Source organism: Oratosquilla oratoria, chromosome 28 (genome assembly GCF_046742065.1).
Source record: "Oratosquilla oratoria isolate Oo_2021 chromosome 28, ASM4674206v1, whole genome shotgun sequence".
NCBI classification, from domain to species: Eukaryota; Metazoa; Arthropoda; class Malacostraca; order Stomatopoda; family Squillidae; genus Oratosquilla; species Oratosquilla oratoria.
Genome location: NC_134804.1, coordinates 54,501,960 through 54,509,459, shown reverse-complemented (window position 1 = coordinate 54,509,459; position 7,500 = coordinate 54,501,960). Strand labels below are relative to the sequence as shown.

The 7,500-nt window shown below is 45.2% G+C and overlaps 1 long non-coding RNA gene across 2 annotated transcripts in view; it reads right to left on the bottom strand.

Annotated features, from left to right (window-relative positions):
- LOC143040191 (uncharacterized) overlaps positions 1-7,500 on the bottom strand; it is a 100,511-nt gene that overhangs the window by 23,501 nt on the left and 69,510 nt on the right. For both annotated transcript variants that reach the window (XR_012967694.1, XR_012967695.1), the window contains exon 2: positions 2,307-2,402. This is a non-coding gene — a long non-coding RNA (uncharacterized LOC143040191). The remainder of the gene's footprint in view (positions 1-2,306; positions 2,403-7,500) is intronic.

Here is a 7,500-nt window from a genome sequence, read left to right as displayed (position 1 = left end):
AGAATATCTTACGTAAATTACAGCCTTTCACAGTTCCCTGTTTCTTGTGTATGATTGTCAATTGTGTACTATGTGTCTGTGAAAGGCTGTAATATTTTTAAATTTCTCTGAAGATGACTTCCTATAGTCGAAACGTTGTCTAAAAATGGACGATTTTGGACGGCTTGTCTTTGTCCATCCTCTGGAAGCAAGACCTACTGTCAGTAAAATGGAGAACATCAGAAAGAAAATTAATGATTGTGAAAATGCTGTTGTGGTAAACTCAGTTTGCATATATATATATATATATATATATATATATATTTATGTATGTATATGTATATATGATACAGTGTGATAAGTTCGCCTGTACATGATGTCATACTTGTTCTCCTGAACTAGTTTCTTGTCCGCTATTATTGCAGATTCCTTCTACTCTGATGGCCTGAGCAAGCGCAGGAGGATTCTGCAGAAGGTACGAGGAGGCCATAGTTCTTTCTCAGAGTCGGAGTCTATGAGGAGAAACACCAAACCCATAAACTTAAAAAGACGTGAGTTAGGCTCGGGTAACCATTAACCCTCCGCTTTCCTAATGTATTCGGTTTGACCTGACCCTCTCAACTCCTTCAATCGCTTTCCTTTCCACTCCCGGTCCATCAAACCCTTCTCCCATTCCATCTCTATCTCTTCCAAGTTTCATTTCTCTCCATGCGTTTCCATAACCATTCGTTCCAACCTGTTCTTTATCTTACGGCCGAGGCCAAAGTTGGGCGGGTGGTGCGAGGAAATATGAAACGTTTAACGCGCCAGGATTACCTACTTAAAGAAAAGGAATTCTTGCGGTTTTTGGAAAGGTAGTTTAACTTCCTCGCCACGGTGACTCGTTTAGTAAAACTGGTTGTGACTAACGCTGGGTAATCTTAGTCAACCGAGGGAAGGACTTCAGAATGACGGGGGTGTGTTGTCTCAACTAAATCCTTCTTCCCCGTCAACCCGCTCATTGCGGTCACAGATATATCTCATTCTGACGAACGCTACATAATTTCGTTCATCTGAAGGTGGGAACACGGGCTAAACGGATTAAATTCATGCTAAAGCCTTGTTGATTGATACTAGTTTAGTGGCCGCTAGTGCTAACGACTTGTAATCTACCCCTCTAGTTTCCCAATGTCAACGGAACGTTAGTCAACTTGCCTCCAAACTATCCTAATGTCAACACTTACTTGCCCTTAGGGAAGTTAACTTGCAGCTAACACTAACGGCTATTAAACTAGCCCCGTAACAACGAGGCTTAATACAGTGTGATAAGTTCAATCGAACATGACGTCATACTGATTTACATGAACATGATGTCACATTTGTTCGCTTGAACATGAATACATCACTGTTTGTTTGTACGATCATGATAGTGTCATAGCCGGTCATTTGAACATGATGACGTCACAGGTGTTCGCTCAAACATGATGACGTCATAGGTGTTGACTTCAACATGATGACGTTATGCTTTGCCTATGCGACCGTGACAGCATCATCACTGGCCACTTGGTGACGTCAAAGGTCTCCACTTGGACACGCCAGAAGTACTTGAACATGATAATGTCACGGTCGTTTCCCGGGACATGGCAACACCACGTTCAAACGAACACTACGTCAAAATACAACCTCTTCACGAGCCACAGACCACCTTAGCCTCAGGGAGAGACCTTTTGGTACATGGTGGCGCCGAATTAGGACGACCTCGAAGTGAGTTTTGTCTTTCGTTCTCGGATGAAGAACAAGGATCTACTTAAAGGAACTGATGGATAAGGAGGCGACGACGAAGTCTCCGCCTTGCGGGTAACTTAGGCAGCTCGCACACCGATGCAACTGGTTGCACGAAACCGGTCGCAACGGATGCGTACACTCTGAAAGCAGTATTCCCTGTGCGTTTGACCACTAACAATCAAGCACATGAATTTCTGAAGTAACAAGTAATTGAGAATTACATGTACATATCCGTACAGCACAGGGAATACGCAACTAGTTGCATGAAACCGGTCGCAACGGATGTCTACACTACGAAAGCAGTATTAGTTTGTACTGCATTGACATGAACATATATTTTTCCTTTACATGTTATTTCGGAAACGCTGGTACCTGATTGCTGGTGGGCAAACGTAAAGTGAATACTGCGAATGCATCTGATGCGATCGGTTTCGTGCAACTGGTTGCATGCGAGCAGCCAAAAGGTCGAGCTAAGAGGAAAGACTCTCAGACCGAGGGAGATCTTGTGAGTCCAATGGAAACACTTTACGTCCGCCAAAAGGAAAAAAGTGTAAAGTACTTACGTCGTCAGGGTGAAGGAGATAATCGCGTTACCTTTCTTTCTTTCTTAGCCAGCCGTCCGAAATCGGATTTAAGCCGATTAAGGTCGTGTGGGGAATCTGAGGAGGAAAAAGGGTGAAATCATTAAACCATTCGATCCTAAGGAAGATCTTGATACGCTTTCTTCTGACTACACACACACAAACACACACACACACACACACACACACACACACACACACACACCTGAAAAAAAGTTTTCCACGCAGAGTGTTGAATATCTGGAACAAACTGGACAAAGCAATAGTGTGTGCAAAAACTATACACGAGTAAGAGCGAACTAGACACTACGAGCCACAAAGACGGGATACCACGAGCATAGCTCCCCTTCCCGCAAAATACAACTAGGGAAATACTAGGTAAATACACACAAAATTTTATATATACGCACACAGTTACATAGAGACAAAGGGAGAGAGAATTACATGGATAAAGATAGAGCGAGAGAGAGTTACATACAGGTAGATATAGAAAGATCCAGAATTACATAAACAGACACATTCAGAGCGAGAGAGTGACATAGGTAGACAATACAGACAGGGCGAGAGAGAGAGAGCTACATAGACAGATAGAGATAGATCGAGAGTTCGCAAGGCTCTTTTCCATTCAGATACAAAGGGGGGAATGTTCGTGATGGATGGAGGGCGTGTCCGCGTCATACAGGTCTTTGGTGCAACGCTGTCATTGACTTTTATAAAAAGAAGAAGAAAAAAAAAAAACGCGTCTGCAGTTTCGCAAAAGATTTCCTCCTCGTGATCACCAGACGGAATGTGAGGTGACGGTGCATTTCAGGAGAAGGTTAGGAAAGAGAGAAGGAAGGAAGGAAAGAAAGAAGGAATATAGGAAGGAAAGAAAAAAGAAAGAGAAAAAATAAAGACGGAAAGAAAGATAGAAAGAAAAGGAAAGAGAAAAAGAAAGAAGGAAAGAAAGATAAAAAGAAAAAGAAAGAGAAGAAAAAAATGAAAGAGGAGGGAAAGAAAGAAAGAAGGAAAGAAAGGAAAGAAAGAAGGAAAGAAAGAAGGAAGGAAAGAAAGAGAAGGAAAGAAAGAAGGAAAGGATAAAAGATGGGAAGAAAGAAAAGAGAAAAAAGAAAGAAAAAGAAAATGAAAGTGAAAAAAAAGAAGGAAAGGAAAAAAGACAAAAGAAAAGAGAGAAGCGCTGCTTGTCTTTAACGAAACACTTATTCCCCATTTCACGTTCCCTCCCTCCCTCCCCTTCTCCCCCCCTCCCTCCCTCTTTCTTTTTTCTTTTATCTCCTCTCGTGCCCCTTCTATCTTTCATTGTCTCCCTCTTTATCTTTCTTCCTCATATTCCACGTCGATGACACCATTTCATTGGCCATTGTGGCCACTTTTAGTGGCCCGCCACCCTCTCTTAATGTCCCACCAAATGACCAACGCCTCCACCTCGGGTACTCCCTAGCCTTTTCCCTAACCCCTTACCCACTCCCTCTTCCCTTCCCTTCCCTACTCCCCTTCCTCTTTCCCTTCTCCTTCCCCTTCCTCTTTTCCTTCTCCTTCCCATTCCCCTTCCCCTTCTCCTTCCCATTCCCCTTCTCCTTCCCCTTCCCTCTTCCCTTTTCCTCTCCCCCTGCCTCTTACTTTGTCTCCTCTTCCTCTACGTCCTCCATGTTCTTTCCTATTTCTCCTCTTCTACATCCTTCATCTTCTCTCCTCCTCCTCCTCCTACCCCTCCTCGTCCTTCATCTTCTCTCCTCCTCCTCCTCCTCCCCTCCTCTATGTCCTCCATCTTCTCTCCTCCTCTTCCTCCCCTTCCTCTATGTCCTCCATCTTCTCTCCTCCTCCTCTACATCCTCTATTTTCTCTCCTCCTCCTCCTCCTCCCCTTATTCTACGTCCTCCATCTTCTCTCCTCCTGCTTTACATCCTCCATTTTCTCTCCTCCTCCTCCTCTTCCCCCTACTCTACGTCCTCCATCTTCTCTTCTCCTCCTCCTCTACATTCTCCATTTTCTCTCCTCCTCCTCTACATCCTCCATCTCCTCTCCTCCTGCTTTACATCCTCCATCTTCTCTTCTCCTCCTCCTCCTCTACATCCTCCATTTTCTCTCCTCCTCCTCTACATCCTCCTCCTCCTCTTTCTCTTCCAAAAGAGGACGTGGAAAGTTAAAGGTAGCGTAAGAGAGAAGGATGATGGAGGAGAGGAGAGGAGAGGAGAGGGACAGAAGAGGAGGAAGAGAGCTAAATGGAAAGGAAGGAAAACGGAGAAAGAAGAGGAATGGAACAATTAAGATAAAGAAAAATAAGGGAGTAAGAGCAGAAGTGAATAATAATAATAATAAGGGGACAGAAAAAATGAGAGGAAAAGGTGAACAAAGTGGAAAAATAAAGAGGAGGATTGGGAAGGGAAAGGAGAAAAGGAAGGGGAAGGGGAAGGGGAAGGAGAAAGGGAAAGGTAAGGGGTAATGGAAGGGGAAGGAAAAGAAGAAGGGCAAGGGAAAGAGGAAGGGAGAAGGGAAGGGGAAGGGAAAGGAGAAGGGTAAGGAGAAGGGGAAGGAGAATGGGAAGGAGATGGGAAAGAGGAAGGGGAGAAGGGAAGGGGAAGGGAAAGAGGAAAGGAAAGGGGAAGGTGATAAGGGAAGGGAAGAGGGGAAAGGGAAAAGAGGAAGGGAAGAGTCAAAGGGGAAGGGGAGAAGGGAAGGGACAAGGGGAGGGGAAGGGGGGGTTCGGGAAGCGATGAGGATGTGGGGGAGGGGGAGGGGGAGGGTTGGGTGGAGAAATGGAGGGGTATCCTAACATCGCTTCGTGATCGTTCAAGACGGATGGCTGGTGGTTGCCCCCCCCCACCTTACCCCTACGCCCTCCCCCCAACTCCCTTCCCCCCACCCCCCGGTCCCTCCTCCGCCACGGGGGGACAACTTAATTTGGGACGAGGGCTCAGGGCGCGTGATGTATGGAGGAGGAGGAGGAGGCAGGAGGAGGTAGGAGGAGGAGGGAGCTGTATGGAGGAGGGAAGAGAAAGGAAGGATGAGGGAGGTGTATGAAGGAGGAGGAGGAGGGAAGAGGGAGAATGACGAATTAATGTAGGAGGGAGGGAAAAGGGAGGAGGCAGGAGGGAGTAGGAGGAGGGAGGGTGAAGGAGAGATGAGGAAGGTGGGAGGAGGAAGGAGGAGGTTGGAGGGAGAATGGAGAAGGGAATTAATGCAGGAGGGAGAGAAGAGGGAGGAGGGAGGAAGGTAGAAGGAGGGAGGAGGTTGGACGAAGAGTGAGGAGGGAAAATGGAAAAGGAAATTAATGCAGGAGGGAGAGAAGAGAGAAGAAGGAGGGGGAGGAAGGAGGGGGAGGAGGGAGGAAGGTAGGAGGGAGGAGGCAGGTAGGAGGGAGGAGGAATGAGGGAGGGATGGAGGGAGTCGTAGAGAGAAGAGAAGAGAGAGAATGGAGAAGGGAATTAATGCAAGAGGGAGAGAAGAACGAGAAGGGAGGAGGAGGAGGAAGAAGGGAGGAGGGAGGAGAACAGAGGATACAGTAGAGAAGAGGGAAAAGGGAGGATGGAGAAGGAAGGACGGAAAAGGGATGAAGGAGAAGAGAGGAGAGAAGAGAAAGAAGGGAGGAGGGAAGAGGAAGGAGGGAGAAAAGAAGAGAGAAGAGGAAGAAGAATAGAGAAGGGAATTATTGCAGGAGGGAGGGAGGGAGGGACGGGAGGGAAGAAGAGGCAGGTATGGGTAGTCTGAGAGAGACAAGATGAAAGGTAGGGAAGGGAGAGATCAAGATTGATTTAGTGGTGGAAGGGTGGAGGGAGGTGGCTGGGTGGAGTAGATGAAATTCACAGATTTGACTCCGGAGTGGTGGGTAGTGCGTCAGAGATCTTAGCATAACTTGAGTTGTCTCGAATTAATTCCTTCATTGCCTTGACATCATCTCTCTCTCTCTTTTTACATTTTAAAATTCTTTGCAGCATTTCCTCAATCCTCCATGCCTTTGTTTTTGTTTTATTAATAGGGTTACATTAATTTTGTCTTCTTCAGTTCATGTTAGGTCATTTCTGCTTTACATCATATCTTCTTGAAATCAACCACATTTTCGAATGTTTTTGGGACATCTGTTCAAAATACATCCGCTGTCGAAAAATGTCTCCGGTTCTGTGCATCACTTTTAGTGTTGTCAACGATCGCCATTGGTTAACATTTATTTTCCTTCAATATTTTCTTTCTTTACGTTATATTGCGTTCTCTCTGTTCTATCATTCTTTTATGTGTTTACTATTCACCTATTTATTCATTGTTGACATTCCTTTATAGATGTGGTATTCTCGCTATTTTCTTTATTTTGTCTGTGATTATATCAGTCATGCGTCTGTTTCCCTATTGTCGCTGATCCTCGCCTCAACTCTCCACGTTCAGTTGTGCTTGTTGATATCTTCCTAACAGACACTCCTCTACTTGATGATGATTAAGTTTAACGTTGCGAATTCCCCCTTTTCAGGAGGCTAGAACGGTGCCCCTTACAAAGAGCTCTGTAGCGTGGAATTGAATGAACCATGTCCTTGGTCCAACTCGCCATTGGCAGGGTTCGAACCTCCGTCACCTCGACCTCCGTCGCAAGAAGCGACGCTCTAACTCGCTCAGCCAGCGAACATCTTATTCTCATGATAAGACATAGTTTGTAATTCAAAATCCATCTTTATTTCTTTGACCAATTCCATGTTCTACAGTACTGAGCAATATTTCATTTAAATCGGAACATATTGCATAAGATTTATTTAAATTTTCAGAAATTTCCTGAATCTTTTTCTCGAAGTTTTTTCCTTCAAAACAAGCATTCTTTGTTGAGGAAAATACGTCTGAACTAGGCTTGCCATATTATCTATTTACGTCCTTGTCTTTACTTTCATATATTTGCTGAAACTCCTTCGTCTTTGCTTCCAAATATGGACTGAAGATTCATTTACCCACGGGGAACATTTACACACTGGCCGATCACATTAAGGTGGATGAGGTCGAGGTGGTGGCGGTTCGAACCCTGCAACCAGCGAGTTGAACCAAGGGCATGTTTTATTAAAATCCACGCTACAGAGTCCTCTGTAAGGGTCAGTCGACTTATCACATTTGTTCCATTCCTTGTGCCAAGACCGAGATTAACGAGGAGACCATCTCCTCCGCGGCCACACCAAAAAGAGTCTAAGTTCATGAATTTGTTGAC